We start from the raw sequence: 22,189 nt of genomic DNA, 5'->3' as shown, positions 1-22,189 counted from the left end.
CAGGTGATCCTTCTGTCTTGGCCTCCCAAAGTTCTGGGATTACAAGTCTGTGTCACCACACCCAGTAATGTGGCTTTTTAAGGTTAGACCTATGCAAACCCCTGAGATGCCCACTGCCGGGTTATAACTAGCTATCATGGGCCAATCTCTTGCAGCACAGACCAAGGGTTTCCCAGGGTTCTGACAGGGCAGTATGTGACATCAACATGGTCTCCTAGCTCCACCAGTCTGGCTGTCTGTGACCTCACGTCTATCTATGGGCTGTAAGCATTTCTCATTATTCTTCTTTAATTCTGGTATCCTCGCACACTGAATGGGGGAATCGCCCACAGCACAGACTATGAGAGCTCTGTCCAAAAGCCACTGGTACAGGACCACCTCTGCTAACCTGGAATAGGTAGCAATTAGCCTGGAATAGGTGCAAAATTCTTTTTCTAACCTCATGCCTTTAAAACAGTGGTTTCTAATCTGAGGACTCTGAAACTGCATCATTATGTCTTCCAAATAATTATACTAGAAGTTTTCTAGTGTATGCAGAGACTTGTGATTAATAAAATATAGCTTATTTCCTCAATAATGCTTTAATCATTGAAACAAAGGAAATTTAAGAAATCATGAAAGAATAATTTGCTAAAAAAATTTTAAACCCTGGAAGAGACAGAAGATTTCAAAGATAATCCCAGATACCTGTTAAAAAGGAAATTATAGAACAATAAGAAAACACAGAAAAATATTATACTCCTAGGATAAGATAAGGATAATAAAATTTGGCCGGGTACAGTGGCTCGTGTCTATAATACCAACACCTTGGGAGGCTGAGGCAGGAGGACTGCTTCAGTCCAGGAGTTCAAGGCCACGCTGGACAATATAGTGGCCTGTCTCTTAAAAAAAATTTAAAAAGGGATAATAAACTCTAAAGCCATCAAAAGTTCACAGATTTGCAATTTAAGAAATTTAAACTTCTATCTGGCAAAAAAATACAAAGCAGAAAGTTGAAAGAAATAAACTGAGGAGAGGACTTATAACACATGACAAAGGGTTACTATTTATAATACACAGACATCAATTAAAAAAAAGATGAACAATCCAGTAAAAATGGGGCAGAGGATGTGAAGCGGCAATTCCTAAAACTGTAAGTGCAAACAGCCAATAACCATGCCAAGATGTCCAATCCTACCCAAGACAGACACATAAGAACCAGAAACTAAATCACATTTTTACCTCTTAGGTTGGCAAATACTTAAAAGGATTGCTAAAGTGTCCTTTTTCACAAGGACAAAGTGAAACAGGCACCCCCATCCTGTTGGTAGGAGTATAAACCGGGCTCCAGTCCTGGCCCTACTACACCGGCTCTCTTTTTCTTGCTAAGCCTCAGGGTTCCCATCTAGAAACCAGGTGGCCCCTTCCTCCTAGGGTTTTCCCAAGGACTGAATCAGGTAACACATTCAAAGAGCTTAGCACAAAGCTAGGCACATCGCAGCATTAAAAAAAAAAAAAAAATTGCAGTTATTTAGGGCAAGCGCAGTGGCTTACATCTTTAATTCCAGAAATTTGGGAGGCTGAGGTGGGAGATCACTTGAGCCTAGGAGCCGGAGACCAGTCTGGGCAACATAGTGAAACTCTTTTTCTACCAGAAAAAAAAAAAAAAAAAAAAAAAAAAAAAAGCCAAGTGTGCGCCTGTGGTCTCAGCTACTAGGGAGAAGCACTTGAGCCCAGGAGGTTGAGGCTACAGTGAGCCATGATTGCACCTCTGCCCTTCAGCTGGGCAACAGAGCAAGACCTTCTCTCAAAAAAAAAAAAAAAAGAAAGAAAAAAAAGAAAAGAAAAGCAAGAAAAAAAGTAATTATTTCAATAATAATTTTTGTGGAGACCAATGTGACAACACCTGTCAAAGAAATTGGAGTCTACTCAATAGATCTCAAAGAGTGAAATGCAGAAAGAGTCTTTCTGAATTTGGCTAAGACACCAACATCTTCAGAGATTTCAGCACAGTTAAAATCATACCTGCCTCACTTTTTGTTTGGAGGTAGGTGTAATCTTTGGCAAACGGCCTAGTTACTTTCCTTCTTAAGTTTCCCATATGTCTCAAGAAGATAAAGATGCCCCTGTCATCCACCCTGTGGGAACAGTGTCATAACCAATATCCTGACAGGTTCTAAGGACTGCATAAGAACATAAGTTACTACACTACACTGCCTTCTTCCATGCACGATACTTCTAGAAGTCATTTAGAAACCACGAAGTGAACAGATTTTAACATTCCTTTGCTTGCAGATGACAAAATTAGGCTAATGGTATCACTCTCTATCTAGCCTCTGTTTTCACCAGCCTGAGACCCAGCTCAATACTGGCCAAAGCAAAACTTGTATTGAATTATTAATAGTAAACACTTATCATACATAGATGCAAATTAAGTTCTCCCTGAGGATCTAATTACCAAGAATTAACTTTTTTAATCCCTTAATACTACAAAGATTCGTTAAAATGCCAGTTCACTTATATGTTTACTATTTCATGAATTGAATCCTATTTTTTTTCTTAACAGCTATTGCCACTGCAATTTTCCAGTTGATTCCTTATAACCAGAGGAGGATTCAGGAAAAAACTGCATGCCAATCATTTCTTGCTGCCTTCACTCCTGACTTTTCACCTTCTTAAACTGTCCTTCCCTCTTTTCTTCCAACCATTAAGAGTTAAATTAGACTTAACCTATCTGCCTCGGAGCTTGAGCAACCTCCCCCAAATCCTAAAGCTGGGTGACATGCTAACCCACTGTTCCCACAGCAGCCTGGGAGCGCACCTCAATCTGTTCTCTCACAACCTGGGGCCGTGTCTCTTTCACTCCTGCCCCAGGCACGTCCCATGCACTATTATACAGCGACATGGACAAACTTCACTCTGCCCTTGTACATTATTTTGCACATGTGCCTCTTTGTTTAGAAAACAAACATACACACTCACGCACCTACACACACACCTGGGAGTTTGCAAGACATTTAGTCACATAAAGAAAACTGGGGCCCCCATGGCTTCCAATGACTTTCAGTCACCATGTTCTAGACTGCTGCCATGAACAAAAGGAAACAGCTCTCCTCTTGCACTCTTTTTGCCTACAGACTCCAACCCCACTTCACCATCGGAATGCAAAGGGAACTTCCTCATTGTTTGCACTGCCTCCTGTTTACTTAGGACTGAGTTAAAAGGACTCAAAACACGCTACTGAATACTATGGTGCTTAAATCAACCAGGGCTTTGAGAAATCTCTCAGATCATATTTTAGTTAGACACGTCAGGCAACCCTAACATGCTCTGCAGCAAAAACTTGCATCACAACTTCTGTTCGGCGCCTTAGGTGCTCAATGGCTCTAAATAAATAGGAAGCTGGCTCTGTGCCCCGGCACAAAAATTCACATTCCAGTCTCCAGAGGGGTGCTGGCCTGGAGCCCTGATCTGCCTCACCAGGAGTGGGTTTTGAAAAGCCACCCATCCACAGGGTACAGAGTAATTATGTCAAATATAATGAAGATTAACTATTCTAAACTGAAACTCCATCTCTTCTGAACTAAAATTATATTTCCTAAAACCGGACTGTCATCCCATGCTCATTTTGAGAACTTTAGAAAGCGCAAGTGACTAGGAGTCTCCAAACAACCTCAGGGTAAGTTTTCATTTGCAAAAAGTTGCACTGGACTGAAACTTGTGTTGGTCATGTGAGGCCTCTGTGGAGGAGGAGTTTGTCTCTGAGAATTCCTATTCTCTTGCTGGGATTCTGTAAACTGTTTCAACTTTATCTCAAAAACAGTAAATACATCACACTCTTTGGCCTTTTGTTCTATCTGCCTGAATTTATGGTTTTATATTCCAGCAGCAGAAATATATATTTGAAAGTACTTCTAAAACATGCCAACATGGGGCAAACACGTGGATAACAGCTCCTCATTTTTAAAATGATTGCAAGCAAATTAAATCAGAGAAAATTTCTGGCATGGCACTTTTCAGTTTCCAGAATTACTGGCATAAAATGCACAGAGAATATAACTTCAATTCAGTGTAAAATACGATTTAACTCAAGTTTAGTTTGCCTAATAGCAAAAGCGCTGTGGTTTACTAAGACCTGCGGCTTATCTTTAAGGGGGCTACACTGAGAAGACAGAACAGCCTTCTATATGACGACAGACAAGAGAGTTTGGTGGTTGAGTCTTTGGAATCTGGAGCCTGGGGTGTAAAGACTGCTTCTCCTCTTATAAGCTCGGTGGCCCTGGGCAAGTTGTTTAATATCCTATGCTTCAGTTTCCTCATCTATAGAACATAAACAGTGTGTTCCTCATAGGGCCATTGGAGGACTCGATAAGTTAATAAGTACAGCATAATTAGAGAAGTACCCGACAGGTAGTAACTTACCCAGTATAACTGTGAAAACCCTTACTTCACACTACCCTAGAGTTCTAGGAATAGAAAGGATTTTTTTTTTTTTTTTTTTTTTTAAGAGACAGGGTCTTGCTATGTTGTTCAGGCTGGTCTCGAACTCCTGGGCTCAAGTGATCCTCCTGCTTCGGCCTCCCAAACTGCTGGGATTATAGGTGTGAGCCACCGCACCTGGCCGATAGAAAGGATTTTTAATTCAAGTGTCTATTGTCTAGAAGAAGAATGAATACCTAGGATTGAGGCCTAGAGAAGTTAATGTACCCGAGACACATTTAGCTAGCTTGTGCTAGAACTGAAATTAAAATCTTCCACACACCCTGCACTGTGCCCTTTATTAACACCAGGTCTCCTGGTATCCCTGGAAAGTAATAAATTTTCTAGTGAGGAAACTGAAACTAACAGGAAGGTTAAGTGAGGTCAAGCAGTCAATGACAGAAGTGAGGATGCCAGACTCTGTTGACTATTGTTGAACTACTGGATATACTACCAAATGTCTTTTTTCTTCTTCCTGAGATATCTGTTGTATCATTTGTACACATGGGAGAAAACAACTGTGAGAAAAACAAACAGAAAAATCTTAGCGTTAACCAAAAGCTACTAATCAAGAAAGAACCAGAAAATATTATGCAGTTTATATCCCCGGAAGGTAATGAGCTAAGGTAGCAAGAGAATTTTGCTTATCATCATCAAAAAAACTGAATAAGCAACTACCTGCATAAAAAATGATGCATAAAAATGTAAACAGAGATGATGATGATACCTGAGACAATAATGACATAAACAGAGATTAGGACATGTGTTAAACAAATGCCTGACTTAAGTTAACTAAGTTGTAAATACCCATTTAAATGGGTATTTGCAACAAGCACACACCACCAGTGGGTGACAGTGACATGGGCACTGAGCGAAGAAATTACAGGAGTTGCAGATCTAGTCCTCTAACTAATTAAGGAAGACTTCCAGGTTAGCAATCTTTGGAAAAGAGGAAGGAGAACTTGGTGAATTAGAACAGGGAGAAGGTACCAGGAATTTTGTGCCAGCACCTGTGATAAAGACTGCAACAAAAGGTTTTGGTATTTAAAAACAGCAGCAAGGCCGGGTGTGGTGGCTCAAGCCTGTAATCCCAGCACTTTAGGAGGCTGAGGTGGGCAGACAACCTGAGGTCAGGAGTTCAAGACCATCTGGCTAACATGGTGAAACCCCATCTCTATTAAAACTACAAAAATTAGCCAGGTGGGGTTGCGGGCGCCTGTAATCCTAGCTACTCAGGAGGCTGAGGCAGGAGGACTGCTTGAACCTGGGAGGCAGAGGTTGCTGTGAGCTGAGATCACACCATTACACTCCAACCTGGGCGACAGAGTGAGACTCCATCTCAAAAAAATAAGTTGAAAAAAAAAATGGCAGCAAAAGCCCCCTCAATGTCACTAGCAGTACAGAATCCTCTGTGTTTTTTGAAAACAGCTTAACTATGTAACTCATAGTTATTTCCAAACGCAGATAAAGTGATTGGCCTCACTGTATTAGACCCACATCTCACTGTGGAGACCCAAATCAACGGGTGCTACACATTTCTCGGGGCTTTGGTTCCCTCCGAGGAATCTCAGCCCACACAAACACCAACCATCCTGCAAACTAAATAGGATGGCAAAAGAAGGAGAGCAAAATAATTTGTTACTAGAGTGACTCTCTTGAGCAGGACATACGGCTCATAGCACCCACACAAGCTGAACCCATGCTCACTCATCACTCAGCCTCCTCTGCCAGCAGAACAGTGATTAGAACAGAATGTTGTATGTGAGCATCTGCAACAGGGCCCAAGTTCCATCCAGAACCACGAGAAAAGCCTCTCACCACATCAGGATGGGAGAAGAGTCCTGACCTCCCATTTTCCTCTCATCATCATCTTTCCTTTTTCATGTGTGTGATCTGTGCAAACTCCAAAGTATAAACTCTCCCCTTCTCAGTCCTTGAAGAAAGAGGACTTGGCTCCAATAACAGCTCTGGTTCCTCTCTCTACAATCTTCTTTCTTAGTCTCCTTCACTGGCTTTTCTCTTCCACCCCGTTTTTAAATACGTGTATGCCCCAAGGTTCCCCGCATACCATGCTTCTAGTCTTTCTGGATGTTCATTCATCAACTGCCGGTACACTGAGGATTCCCAAATATACAGCTATAACTCTGGTTTCATTCATTCATTCATTTATATTGAGATGAGGTTTGTTGATATATATATATATATGTTTCTGATTCAACATGATTTTTAAAACTGCTGTACTGTTGCTCACTGTAAACAGACTAATTTGAAATCCAACACCAAAGATTAACCACCTTTATTACAAAACCGAGGTGAGAGCTTTGAACCTCAGCCACCATTTTTTGATAGCTTTTTTTTTTTTTTTTTTTTAAAAAGAGGTAGGGGGAGGTGAGGGGACGGGAGGGAACTTAGAGGACAGGTCAATAGGTGCAGCAACAAATGATATCAACAAATGATAGATCTATGATATATAGATCTACATCATATATGTGTGTGTGTGTGTGTGTGTGTATATATATATATATATATATATATATATAGAGAGAGAGAGAGAGAGAGAGATGAGGTCTCATTATATTGCCCAGGCTGACCTCAAACACCTTCTGGACTCAAGCCATCCTCCCACCTGAGCCTCCAGAGTAGCTGGGACTACAGGTGCATACCACTGTGCCTGGCCAGCTCTGGCTTCTAGCTAATAACCTTATTTCTAAGCAGCTTCTCAGCATCTCTTCAAGGTATCCTCAAGCTACCTAAAACTTGGCATTTGTTGGGCTGAACCCTCTTCTCAGCCTCCTCCACCCTCTCTTTCTCCTAGCTAATTGTGCCACTATCCTTGGAGTCACCCAAACCACCTTAGAGATGTCTTCAGATCTCTCTCCTGCTTTGCTTATCCTTGTTCTACTCTGTCTGTACCTGTCCTCGTTTGGATTCCCCCAGGAGCAGAGTTCAAGATGGGGACTTAAGTTGCAAGTACTTTATTCAGGAATAAACCCCAGATGCACCAGGGGATTACAGAAATGAGACAGGGAAGGGAAGGAAACCAACGATAAGGGTATTACTGAGCAGGTTTCCAGGGTAGGCAACTGAGGCTCGATTCCTGTCGAGAATTTCAAGGACCTGGTTGAACACCCTCAGCGGGTGAGGAAGTTGGGTTATTTATCCTCTGGCTCCTATTCATCACTGGCTGATGGCTGCTTCAGGGCAGGGGGGTATTAATTTTTCAGCATTTCCAGCTTTCTTTTGTGCGATGAGAGGGACTATGGGTGGGGCATCCATATTTATTTATATGCTATAGTAATGTATTTATATTTACCCTGGTCCTGATTTCTCACTGAAATTTTACTGCTATATATGCTTTTTAAAAATCTTAAGTAGGGTTGGAGACTTACTATGTTGCCCCAGCTGGTCTCAAACTCCTGGGCTTAGGTGATCCTCTCCGTTTGGCCTTGCAAAGTGCTAGGATTACAGGCATGAGCCACTGTGCCCAGCTGTGCCATATATGCTTTCTGTAGACTTCTTCAAGGTGAAGTGAAGTAGAAAATGCTTACGATAATAATCTTCAACTTTTGGTGTCTACTCCTTTCTGCACACATAATGATGGAAATTCCCTCCTGTCCTATTATCAACTGCAAGAATCCTATAGTTCCCTTCTGCAAAAATGTTCAGAATTCCTATTCTCTTGCTGTGATTCTACAAATATTTCGTTTTCCTCTATTGATATTATTCATAAAAAGGCTTTTAGCTGTCACCTCTTCACTTTTCCTTTTTGGTGTTATTTTTTTTTAATTAATAGTAGGTCAGACATTCTTCATGTTTTAATACATGAAAATTAAATATTCCTCAATGGATCATCACCACTCGGTTTCAGGATGATGAGGAAAAATGTTTCTGTTCCATCACATTTGGGTTGCATAATGTGGAGGTGCAACCCCACTGTGACTCTCACTGTCATCCTATCTGAAAAACATCTCAAAATGGTATTATTGTCAACTCCAAGCTTAAAAGAGATGATGTATCCTGGTTTTATATACTTGAAAATGTAAACATTTTCCAATTATCTGGAGATGTTTTCTCTGATTCTTCATTACTAAATTCAACTGGAGAGAACACGTCTCATTCATGAGCCTCTGTCCTCCTGATAACATTTTAAATGTAATGTAAATGCAATGTAAGGGAACAACGTAGCTATGATGTGGTCTCCGCTGTCAGAGAACAGGCACCACAGAAGATCTCTCTTTTTGATTTACTGTTGTCCTTGTTTATAAAGACAACATGATAATCACTGTGGAAAATGTAAGTGGTACAGAAAACTATCATGAAGAGTTTCTTTTTAAAAATCATAAATCTTATTACATTGATAATCACTGAAAATCCTGGTGTACATGCCAAATATATACTCTACATCTACAGTCTTAAATGAATGATGTATGTCATACTCTATGTGTTGCACAGCCAACTACTTTTCACCCAAAACATCTTTCCATATCTTTTTAAAAGTTGCTGTTTCTGTTCTTGTAGCCACTAATACTAAAGTTACCATTTAATCATATTTTCTAAAGTATGTACACATCATCACAACTTAAAAGTAACCTGATAGCACGATCATATGATCCCCATGAAAGCAGGGCTCGTCTGTTTAAAATCTATGTATTTTTCTCATTTACTTGAAGCTCAGGGACTGTTCTCTCTACCCCCACCCCAGCCTGCAAGCCCAGGTTGATCTTCCTTCCTCACAAAAAAGATTCTTATACAAACAACCTGTCCAACCAAAATCTTTTCCAGATAAACATATGTTTCCTGCTGAGAACTAAAAGAATCCTGCCCTTTAGTTTGGCTTATTCCATTTCCCTTTTGATTTTTTTTTTTTCTCTCTTATCCACTGGTAGACTTCTAAAGTCGCTTTTAAGCTCTCAAGTTCTGGTTTCGTGATTTTGGAGAAATCTTAAAGGATATTAGCCATGAGGAGTATGCTGCCGAGTCATTTCCTTCTCCAAGTGCATGGCGGAGAGAAAGCTCTGCTGCCTTCCTCGTGTTTCTGATTCAACATGATTTTTAAAACTGCTGTACTGTTGCTCACTGTAAACAGACTAATTTGAAATCCAACACCAAAGATTAACCACCTTTATTACAAAACCGAGGTGAGAGCTTTGAACCTCAGCCACCATTTTTTGATAGCTTTTTTTTTTTTTTTTTTTTTTTTTTTTAAAGAGGTAGGGGGAGGTGAGGGGACGGGAGGGAACTTAGAGGACAGGTCAATAGGTGCAGCAAACCACCATGGTACATGTATACTTATGTAACAAATCTGTACACTCTGCACATGTATCCCCCCTGCCCCCGCTAAGGAGAAATAAAGGAAAAAAAAGAAAAAGGTAAAAGGGGTCATGGTGGCTCATGCCTATAATCTCAGGACTTTGAGAGGCTAAGGTGGGAGGATCGCTTGAGGCCAGGAGTACAAAACCAGTCTGGACAACGTAGTGAGACCTTGTCTCTGCAAATAATAAAAAAAATAGCCAGGTCTGATGGCACATGCCTGTGGTCTCAGCTACTTGGGAGACTGAAGTGGGAGAATCGCTTGAGCCCAGTCAATCAAGACGGCAGTAAGCTGTGATCATGCCACTGCTCTCCAGCCTAGGTGACAGAACAGGACCCTGTCTCAGAAAGAAAAAAAAAAGAAGAAAAAAGATTATTAAAATAATAATTAAAAAATTAAAATGCCAAGCATGGTAGCACACATCTGTAATCCCAGCACTTTGGGAGGTTGAGGTGGGAGAACTGCTTGAGGTCGGGAGTTTAAGACCAGCCTGGGCAACATAGCAAGACCACATCTTTAAAAACATCTTCGAAAAAATCAGCCAGACATGGTGGGATGCACCCGTAGTTCCGGCTACTAAGATGGCTGAGGCAGGAGGATCACTTGAGCCCAGGAATTCAAGGCTGCAGTGAGCCATGATCATGCCACTAGCCTGGGTGACAGAAGCAAAAAAAAAAAAAAAAGGCAAGAAGACAACTGGCTTTAATCAAATGTCATTTACCTTATATGGTTACTCCTCGTCAGAAGCTAACAATTTAGAAGCATATTATCCTAGCTACTAGGTTGGTTTTACTTGTTTTTTCACAGTTCTATTATGCTTATAGAGGAACAAAATAAAACTTAAAAGAGATGGAAAAATTAACTTTGTTTTTAAAACAGTATAAACAAAGGTTTGGTAGTGATGGGGATTGAAACCTCTAATGAAAGCAGATTTTTGGATTTGCAATAAACTCCCTCCTCTATAATCCAGTGTTGTTATCTCTTTGCTACCAGAAAGAGAACATTCCACTAGTCAAGGATAAATGGATTCTCTTTTCTTAAAATTCATTCAAAGGGTTTTTTCTCTATTACTGTAATAATCCAGTGTTATCCTTGGGTAAGTGTTTGTAATTTTCTAGGAAAAGTAAAAATGTATGTAAGAATATTTGAAATAGCTGGGTAAAAACCATGAACAATGCCTTCATCTTCTGGAAATTTTGGTACCAGTGCAATAAACCATATTATCATTAAGTCTGGATATTCCAGTTTCAATTCAGAGGCCTATCATAATCTAGTACACAGTCTAAACACACAACAGTTCAACAAACTGTGAGGGTTCCCACTGAAAAATAAGAAACAACAGACCTCTCAACCCTAGGTTGTCATTCAATTCACAAGCCACTTCTGTGGCAATCAGGTCTTTTGCCCCATTTTGGGCACCAAGTGGCAGACCATCTTTTGCTATAACTGTGGTCTCAATATAGGCTGAAAGGACACCTAACCACTTCCTTCCATCTCTATCATATGCTTCTTCAATTGACGGTTTTTCAACACCGACTAAGTTCAGGATACTGGTGGGATGTAGGGGTACAATGGTGAACAAGATACAGTAATGTCTTCAACTGACCATCTGTCTAATGCTGGAGCTAGACTGTGCATGGCTATCACTATGTGCAGTAAACGTTTCCATGGGAGTGTGGAAGGGCAGAACCTTAACCAGATATGGGAGAATCAGAGGATAGCTTCTCTGAGGAATGACAATAAAACTATAAGCTAGTGAAGGTTTCAGAACAAGGCAAAGGGATCTGAAGCAGGAAAAATGGGGAAGGGTGTTGCAAGAAGAGTAAACATTATGCACCAATGTCCAGAGTTAAGAGAAAATAAAGTTCAAGGAATTCTTGATATTCACCTTCTGACCTAGTCACCTTAACACCTAGTACCTGTGTCATCAACCTCCAATACGGTACTTACAGAATGTCTACTATTTATTAGGGCTAACACCACCAAGCAGTACAGGGAAGAGTACTCCAGGGTTCTCAGATCACTATGCTGGGCTGCAGAAAGAACTACTGGATCTTCCATTTATTTGTTTCTCATCTTCTTCACTAAAATTTTGTGTATATTTTATGATGTTTGTAACAGTACTATATAAATATAACATTTATAATGAAATATATTTGGAGTACATGCTCAACTATTGTTCACGGATGGGTGTGTGATCAAGAAGGTTTTGAAACTACTGATCTAGATGCACTGCATTCTAGTTGGAGAAATAAGCTATAAAGAGATAAGCATCAAGCACCCAAGCTAAGTGCCATCTACAGGGTAAGAAGCAGGAAAAGACCCCCAACAGCTGGGGTAGTCAGGAAAGGCTCCACGACAGAAGAGAGCTTATACTAAGGTAAGTAGAGAAGTTTGGAGAGGACCCTCTTCCTGGGAGGAATGACATAGCCCAGGGGAACTATGTTGGGGAACAACTAGAAAACCAACTTCTCTAATACAAAGGGTTCTCACAGGGTAATGTGACAGATGTTGAAGATCTTAGCTTGGGGACAAAAGGAATCAGGACAAGGGGGTATCTTCAGTATCAGGCTAAGAAATCATTATCAGCAGGGACTCTGGAAGTCATATATTCTTTCTGTGCCTGGTGGCCGGCTTTTCTGGAAATGGAAAAGGCTGAGTCAAAAATGAGTGAAGTTCCTTCTAGATCTTAAGAGTCCATGATTTCAGTGAAACTAGGGTTATTGCTGGGCACAGTGGCTCGTGCCTGTAATCCCAGCACTTTGAGAAGTCAAGGCAGGAGGACCGCTTGAAGCCAGAGGTTTAAGACCAGACTGGGCAAGAAAGCAAGACCCTGTGTCTATTAAAAAAATAAAATGAAGTAAGAAACTAGCTTTCCAGAATGAGGGCAAAAGATATTTCAGAAAACTGAGATTGTTCACTACCAAATACCTTCACTAAAGAAAGAATGTACTTGAAGAGAATGTACTTGAAGAAGGAGGGAAATGTTCCTAAAGGGAACTATACAAGAAAATGGTATGTTAAAAAGTTATAAACGTGTAGGTAAATATAAACAAAGAATGATGGAATAAGTAATAACATCTAGTTAATGGAGCTTCAAAAGAAACAAAAAGACATCGAAAATATCAAGGAATTGCACATAAGCCAGGAGTAAAGTGATTGGAGTTAAAAACATTCTAACATCCTTAGATTGCTCAGTAGGAGCGTAAAGTGGTAGGTAACTTCGTTACATAGACATGTTAAAATTCCAAGTGTAATCACTTAAAAAAAAAGATTCTATCTTCCAAACCAATAGAGGGTGGGAAAAAATGGAATTGGTAGAGACAGCAGTAGAGGGAGAATCTCAATAAACTTCTAAAAATAGGAAATCTAACCACCTGTTGTTTATAAGGCACAAACCTAAGACATGGGTAGAAAAAGTAGAAAGTAAATGAATGAAAGAAGATGCAAAGCAGGGCAAACACTAACCAAAAGACATGCAATGCAGCCACATTAATGTCAGATAAAATACACTGTAAGAGAAAGAATTGCTAGAAATAAAAAGAAGTGATTGTATAATAAAAGGTTTTACCAGGAAAATATAATAGTATATCAGTAGCAGAGCTTTAAAATAAACTAACAAACAGCATTTACTCATTACTGCAGAGCTATATTGTTGCAGAGCTGAGTGGTGTGGTAGGATTACATTCCCTTCTCTAAGCATGCATTCTGGAACACTCTTAAAAAAAAAAAAAAAAAATCCAAATGGCAACATTAGCAGCAGCGAATCCATATGGGTCTGGAACAACTCGATTCTTGCTTCCTTGCAGGAAAGAATTTGGCGAGAGAGGATAAGGTAGAATGAAACCAAGGCAAATTTTAGAGCAGAAGTTAAAGTTTATCAAAAAGTTTGAGAACAGGAATGAAAGGAAGCAAAGTACACATGGAAGAGGGCCAAGTGGGCAACTTGAGAGATCCAAGGACCCCGTCCAAAGCTTGACTTGGGATTTTTAGACAATGGCATGGTGCTGAGGTTTGCATCTCCTCTCTTGATTTTTCCTTGGGGTGGACTGTCCGCATGTGCAATGGCCTGCCAGCACTTGGGAGGGGCCGCATGTGCAGTGTGTTTACTGAAGTTGTGCACATGCTCATTTTAGGCATTTTTCCCTTACCAATTAAGTGTTCCTAGAGGAAGGTCATACACCAGTTAAACTCCACCATTTTGTCTCTTAGCATGCAAGTCTGAGTCCACTCATTCAACACCTGAGATCCTAATGAGGAAGCTGATGATTCACAGGGCGCGGTGGCTCATGCCTGTAATCCCAGCATTTTGGGAGGCTGAGGTGAGCGGATCACGAGGTCAGGAGATGAAGACCATCCTGGGCAACATGGCGAAACCCCATCTCTACTGAAAATATAAAAAATTAGCCGGGCGTGGTGGCACGCGCCTGTAGTCCCAGCTACTCGGGGGGCTAAGGCAGGAGAATTGCTTGAACCCGGGAGGCAGCCGTTGCAGTGAGCTGAGATCGGGACACCGCATTCCAGCCTGGGTGACAGAGCAAGACTCCATCTCAAAAAAAAAAAAAAAAAAAGGAAGCTGCTGCTTAAGAGCTTAAGGTGTTTTCTATCTATTGGGAGTCTGCTTTCCCTGGTGCAAGCTGTGACCAACTAGTGTGTTAGAGAGACAGTTTAACAACCACCTGACCATCACCTGATGGTCGCCTGACATTCCTGTAGGGGTAGGGGGGCCTCTCCTGCCCTGCTCATATCTGCCTAACTACTCTAACAGCAACGTCAGATACAGTCCCTATTCTTTTATTCCACTAGCTGTTCAAAATCATACCACAGCTGGCATCTGCTTTTCTATTCATGGAGATATGCTTTGTTTCTCTTGGGTAAATGCCTAAGATAAGAACTGCTGGGTCACAGGGTAGTGATCTGTTTAGTTCTGTAAGAAACTGCTAGACCATTTTTCAAAGCAGTTGTACCATTTTGAACTCCCACTAAAAATATGAAAAGTTCTAGTGCTCCACAGTCTCACCAACATTTAGTGTTGTTGGTCTTTTTCATTTTAGCCTTTCTAGTGGTATCTCACTGGGGTCTTAATTTGCATTTCCCTAAAGCCTAAAATTGCTGAGCATGTTTTTATGTGTGTATTGCCCATTCACATTTCTTTTGAGAAAATGTCTGTTCAAATCTTTTGCTCATTTTTTAAAAATTGGGTTGTTTGCCTTTTCATTGAATCATGACTTTCTTGTATAGCTATTTATTTAGGGGGACACAGTCACGGTTTTTCCTATTGAGAAAAGCAACATATGCCTCTACTCTTGATTCCATGGAACGTACCTAAGAACTCTTTGCCTAAGACTATGTATGTGTAGACTGAAGGTAAAGAAGGTTTCAGAAAGGTTAGGGATCATGTTTACTTTTTCTACATACATATTGGAAGACGGGGGGTGGGGGGAGGTAGAGAGAATGAAATCTACAAAATCCCATCTATATAGTATTATTCTGGCCAGCAGATAGACAAAAATCACACTTCTGCCAAGTTTTTATACCATCTCTAGCTGAGTAAGATAAACAAATTTTAATATTTTTAAATTTTAATAAGATAATTCAAATTACATTGTTTCTGCTTCCTCTCTATTTACAATTCCTAATACATATGGGCTTTTATTTTATTTTCCTGGCCTCTTTAGAATGAGTATGAGTCTTGTTACTTTCATTGTCAAGTTCTTTATTAATTGAAACAGATTTGATTTTAGTAACTACCACTGTAACTAGCCAACTACGACACAGTCCACAGGACACATATTCTAGGATTCCCTGAGGCCCTGAAAACAATGAGTGTGACTATTCTCCATTATTTCAAAGTAATGTACTCAGTTATTGTACAGACTGATTTTTAAAAGAAATTCCTCAAATCCTTCTTTGATCACAAAGACAAAAAACAGTGGACAAGCACATGTTCTCTAACTGTAAAGCATTTATAAATGTTTCTTCACCATCTGTCTTCGAGAAACAGAAGGTTCTATAGTTTTCTATTTAAGCTGTTACTCAAAACTTATAAATTGGTTCCATAACATGAACATAGCAATCCTGATGAAAACAGTATAAAAATCTGTGCCCTTTCTGGTCTTCCAGTCTACTTTTTCTTGGTTTCATATTTGTATTGAAGAAGAGGGTAGAAGCCAGTTTCACCTGATTTGCAAGGAATGAAACCTTTCCTGCTTCCTTCTGTTCTCCAGACCAACAAAAACTCATGTAAAATGCTAGTAGTCTCTAAAACAATTTAGAGGTAATTCCCTCTTGCTTTAATTTTGCTTCCTTTAAGAACTTATTTTTAACCTTTGGCCTTGACTATGGAACACAGGAAAATGGTGGAATGTCAACTATGGCATGCAGAATTCTTTAAACCATCTAAGCAAAAAAAGAAAAAACTATAGTTACACATATCTAGACCCACCTCTCCTCCAAAAAAAAGAAAAAAAAAAAAGGGTATTTTAAAGAGACAGAGTAAAAGCTAGCTAGAGGGGGAAAAAAAAATGTTTTTAACTTTTATAAGGCAATGATTGAATTTCAGAATCAAACCAGTGGGGAATACTTTCTGTGACTGATAGACACAGAAATTTTTCATTTTCCCAAAACAAGAGCTCCCACTAAAGCATTTTTGGTGTTTAAGGGCCAGGTTACAGCTTTACTCAGACACAGAAGTAAAGAGGATCAATTATCAAAAAACCTATTTTGATAAGGGCCTACAACAAACTGCCCCAGGCTCAAATAAGACAATAAGCAAGTTTAAGCTATTCTCAGCATCTGATAGAGACTGGTTATACGGTGAGGACTTAAAGAGGAAAGTCTCTTCACTTTGTAAACCAAAAATAAAATTTTAAGCTCCCCCTACTGACTGAATGGACCCCTTCTCAACCAACGGGATTAAAAAATCCTGAAAAACTAGTTAAGGCCATGACGCAAAGAGGGAGTCAGACATGCCTCATTATATCCTCTTCCTTCTGGAGTTTAGACTCAACTGACCAGCATTAACATGAAAATAGAGATCCTAAAACCGACAGAACAGACCCTTATTGTTACGAAGGCTAGAGTGCAGAGCACCTATAATCCCAGCACTTTGGGAAGCTGAGGCAGGTAGATTGCTTGATCCCAGGAGTTTGAGACCAGCCTGGCCAACATGGTGAAACTCTGTCTCTACATAAATACCTACTCAACCTGACTCTGGTATAGCATCATGTGAGATACATATATATATATATATTTGTGGAGATGAGGTTTCACCATGTTGCCCAGGTTGGTCTCAAATTCCTGGTTTTAAGTGATCCACCTGCCTCAGTCTCCCAAAGTGCTAGGATTATAGGTGTGAGTCACCACACCTGGCTAGCATCACATGATAGATAAAGGTAAGAGCTGGGTGAAGTGGCTCATGCCTGTAACTGCAGCACTCCAGGAGGCTGAGGCAGGTGAATCACTTGAGTCCAGGAGTTTGAGACCAGTCTGGGTAACATGATGAAACCCTGTCTCTACAAAAATACAAAAATTAGCTGGGCATGGTGGTGCACGCCTGTAGTCCCAGCTACTCGGGCAGCTGAGGCAGAAGGATCACTTAAGCCCAGGAGATTGAAGCTGCAATGAGCCATCATCATGCCACGGCACTCCAGCCTGGAAGACAGAGTGAGACCCTGTCTCAAAAACAAACAAAACATCCAAAGAAAAAAATCAAAAATTTTATCCCAAAATATGTTTCTCTGCCATATTTTGAAATCACCCTGCAAAGACATCTTTTGTGGAGGAAAATTTGCATCTATAAAGAATCTCTTTAACATAACTAGATCTTTCCTCTTCCAGGTCCTCCCAATCCTAAAGAGATTAACTGTTGAGTCTAGCACCTTTCCTAGGTCTATATAGGAAACATTTGCCATCTATTGTCTCTAAGGGCTGACACCTATGAGACTTCATCTACGTAATAAGAATCTCAGTCTTCACAACCTCTTAGCTTAACCCAGACACTCCTTTCTATTGATTCTAAGTCTTTGGGTAATAACTAATTTACCTCTTTCAACCAATTACCAATAAGAAAATCTTTGAATCCACCTGTAACCTGTAAGCACCCTCCCCCATACAACTCCCTGCCCCTTGCTTCAAGTTGTCCTGCCTTTCCAGACCAAACCAATGTATACCTCACATGTACTGATTGATGTCTTATGTTCCTCTGAAATGTATAAAATCAAGCTGTAACCCAAACACCCTAGGCACATGTCCTCAGGATCTCTTGAGACTGTGCCTTGGGCTGTGGTCACTCATATTTGGCTCAGAATAAACCTCTTTAAATATTTAAGAGTTTGACTTTTTGTCGACAACTGCTTTCAAAGAGTGCACGTATTTCCCCATTACAAACAGTTTCTAATCCACTTTGGTAAACTGAATTCCTGAAGCAGTAAATTACAAGAGATGAAAAAGTTGAATTCTCTCAGACAAAACTTTCCACATTTTCTTGTAGTTGTATGAGAAAATTCCTCTGTGAACACAAGGCAAGGCACTTTATACTATAATTGTAGGTGAAAATTTTTTGAACATAAACCATTTTAAAATAAGCCATAGCCTTCTAACGTAAAGCTGTATAAATTACAGAAAACTTTCTCCTTCCAGTATTTGTGGCAAACTCTAAACAAAACAGAAATCTTCACATAAGACTGCTTGGACTTTCCTGGGGCAAAATTACCATCCAAAACTAAAGAGAAATTACCCTAGATCAAAGCATTATTAAGAAGTAATACTTGTGATGAAAACATTCCTACCAAATTTTGTCCATACTTGTGAAAGAGCTAAGAGTCTTGCTTCAGCAATGACAAGCTCAGTGTGAACTGAAAACTTTATTCTGGATCATGTTTCTGGTGTCTGTGTTTGGGATTAATAACTAAGAAAATAATTCTGACATTTAAAAAATTTTTTTCATTGAAGGTGATGGCAAACACATTGCACAACAGGGAATGTGACAGCTTGGCAGTGTGTGTAGGCCATGGGTAGAAGGAACAAGCAGGGACATGTAAATATTCCTCTACATGAAAAAGCCAAATGAAAGTGTTCCAGGTTGCACCTTGGACTGCTTCCCACTGACCTAGAAGTCAAATGTGGCTGGGGATCTCCAGAAAGAAGAGAACATGGTTATTGTATTAGTCTGTTCTCACACTGCTATAAAGACATACCTGAGACTGGATAATTTATAAAGAAAAGAGGATTAATTGTCTCACAGTTCCGCATGGCTGGGAAGGCCTCAAGAAACTTACAATCATGACAGAAGGGGAAGCAGGCATGTCTTACATGGCAGCAGGCAAGAGAGAGTGTGTGTGGAAGTGAAGGGGGAAGAGCCCCTTATAAAACCAACAGATCTCATGAGAACTCAATATACAAGAAGAGCATGGGGGAAACCACCCACCATGATCTAATCACCTCCCACCAGGTCTCTAGTCAACACTTGGGGATTAGAATGCAAAATGAGGTTTAGGTGGGGACACAAAGCCTAATCACATCATTCCACCCAAATCTCATATCTTTTCACATTTCAAAACCAATCATGCCTTCCCAGTAGTCTGCCAAAGTCTTAACTCATTTCAGCATTAACTCAAAAGTCCACAGTTCAAAGTCTCATCTGAGACAAGGCAAGTCCCTTCTGCCTATAAGCCTGTAAAATCAAAATCAAGTTAGTTGCTTCCAAGATACAATGGTGGTACAGGCATTAGATAAGAACACCCATTCCAAATGGGAGAAATTGGCCAAAACAAAGGGGCTACAGGTTGACGCAAGTCAAAAATCCAGTGGGGCACAGTCATTAAATCTTAAAGCTCCAAAATGATCTCCTTTGACTCCATGTCTCATATCCAGGTCATGTAAATACAAGGGGTGTGCTCCTACAGCCTTGGGCAGCTCCACCACTGTGGCTCTGCGGGTTATATCCCCCTCCTGGCTGCTTTCACAGGCTGGTGTTGAGTGCTTCTGGCTTCATCAGGTGCCCAGTGAAAGCTCTCAGTGGATTTATTACCTACTGGGGTCTGGAGGATGGTGGCCCTCTTCTTACAGCTCCACTAGGCAGTGCCCCAGTGGGGTCTCTGTGTGGGGGCTCCAATCCCACACTTTCCCTTTGCACTGCCCTAATAGAGGTTCTCTATGAAGGTTTCGCCCCTGCACAGACTTCTGCCTGGACATCCAAGTGTTTCCATACATCGTCTGAAATGTTGGCTGTTTCCCAAACCTCAATTCTTGACTTTTGTATACCCGCAGGCCCAACACCACGTGGAAGCTGCCAAGGATTGGGACTTGCACCCTCTGAAACAAACAGCCTGAGCTGACTTCTTAAAAATTTGCCCCTTTTAGCCATGACTGGAGTGGCTGGGAAGCAGGGCACTAAGTCCTAGGCTGCACAGAACAGCAGGCCCCTGGGCACAGCCCATGAAACCATTTTTTCCCTTCTAGGCCTCTGGGCCTATACTGGGAGGGGCTGCTGCAAAGGTCCTTCACATGCCCTAGGAACATTTTCCCCATTGTCTTGGTAATTAACGTTTGGCTCCTTGTTACTTACGCAAATTTCTGCAGCCAGCTTTAATTTCTCCCCAGAAAATGGGTTTTTCTTTTCTACTGCATTGTCAGGCTGCAAATTTTCCAGACTTCTATGTTCTGCTTCCCTTTTAAATAAGTTCCAATTTCAGATCATCTCTCTCAAGTTCAAAGTTCCACAGATCTCTAGGGTGTGGGAAAATTCTGTCAGTCTCTTTGCTAAAGCATAGCAAGAGTCACCTTTACTCCAGTTCCCAAGAAGTTCCTCATCTCCATCTGAAACTACTTCTCCCTGGACTCCATTGTCCATATCACTATGAGCATTTTCGTCAAAGCCATTCAACAAGTCTCTAGGAAGTTCCAAACTTTCCCACATCTTTCTACCTTCTTCTGAGCTCTCCAAACTGTTCCAACCTCTGCCTGTTATCCAGCTCCAAAGTTGCTTCCATATTTTGGGGTATCTTTACAGCAGTACCCCACTCTACCAGTACCAATTTACTGTATTAGTCCATTCTCACATTGCTATAAAGACATACTGAAACTGGGTAATCTATAAAGAAAACAGGTTTAACTGACTCACAGTTCCACATGGCTAGGGAGGCCTCAGGAAACTTACAATCATGGCATAAGGGGAAGCAGATATGTCTTACATGACAGCAGGTGAGAGAGAGTATATGGGAGAAGTGAAAGGGGAAGAGCCCCTTATAAATCCATCAGATCTCGTGAGAACTCCCTCACTATCACAAGAACGGCAAAGAGGAAACCACTCCCATGATCCAATCACCTCCCACCAGGTCTCTCCCTCAACACTTGGGGATTATGATTCAAGATGAGATTCGGGTGGGGACACAAAACTTAGCCATATCAGTTATTATATTAAAAATTAATGACCTTCATTAGTAAGGTGAATGGATCTGGGGTCGAGGACAACAGACTTTTACATTGCTGAATGTGCCACACATCCCCAACAGTATTATAGCCCCACCTATCATTTAAGGCCCTCCCATTCCCGAACCAGCACTCCCTTCTAGGTATCAACCACCACTCCCCTACACAAACAAACCTATGTTCCTGTCAAACTGATGCCCTCACCATTCATGGCCCATCTGCTGCCAGGATTCTACTCATGTCACTCCTCCCGCTTGGAATGGCTTCTCACTTTTCTAAAGCCAAATCTCACAAAAGTGCTTCCTCACCTAAAGGTATCTGCAGACCCCTCCAGCTAATGGTGTGCTCTTTCTTACTCAGTCACTGCATCATTCTATTGCCCTTCTGTGCATAGTACTTCAGGTAACCGTCACAATCTGACACATTCAACTCTCTGTGTATTTCTGCCTTTTACCCTCAAGTAGACCAAAAATTTCTTGGAGATCAGAGCTAGATTTTACAGTGTTGCATCTTCCAGGGTCTATCATAATGAGTGTCCAATACCCATCCTATTAGTGTATCCTTGCAGATTACACTGATGTGCCACTGAAAATTACAAAATGCAAGTTAAAGATCTCTTGTCCCCATTTCTTAGTCTGTAGGATACTGTGGTTCAGTGGGACTGCCTGCTTTTCAAAGGCCATCTCAGCGTAGCAACCATGGTGTAGGAGTAATGCTGTGAAAGGGCCTGGCCTCAGAATCACCTATGAATTTTAACTTAGGCTCCAACACATCTTCATATATAAATTTGGGCAACTTCATTCATTCATTCAATCAAACATTTGTAGCGTAGCAAATTTATACCAGACATTCTTAAGAAATACAAATATTTGAATGACAGGATCAAAGGAAACACACAAAATAAAATAAAATAAAATAAATACAGACATAAGCATGAATGAGATCAAGTATGTGGGTGTGTGTGCATGTGGGTGTGTGTGCATGCACACA

The 22,189-nt window shown here is 40.7% G+C and overlaps 1 protein-coding gene across 1 annotated transcript in view; it reads right to left on the bottom strand.

Annotated features, from left to right (window-relative positions):
- The window catches only part of PRKCH (protein kinase C eta), a 420,060-nt gene that overhangs the window by 109,248 nt on the left and 288,623 nt on the right, over positions 1 to 22,189 (bottom strand). The window lies entirely within an intron of this gene.

Source organism: Theropithecus gelada, chromosome 7b (genome assembly GCF_003255815.1).
Source record: "Theropithecus gelada isolate Dixy chromosome 7b, Tgel_1.0, whole genome shotgun sequence".
NCBI lineage: Eukaryota > Metazoa > Chordata > Mammalia > Primates > Cercopithecidae > Theropithecus > Theropithecus gelada.
This window is presented reverse-complemented; position numbering and strand designations above follow the sequence as displayed.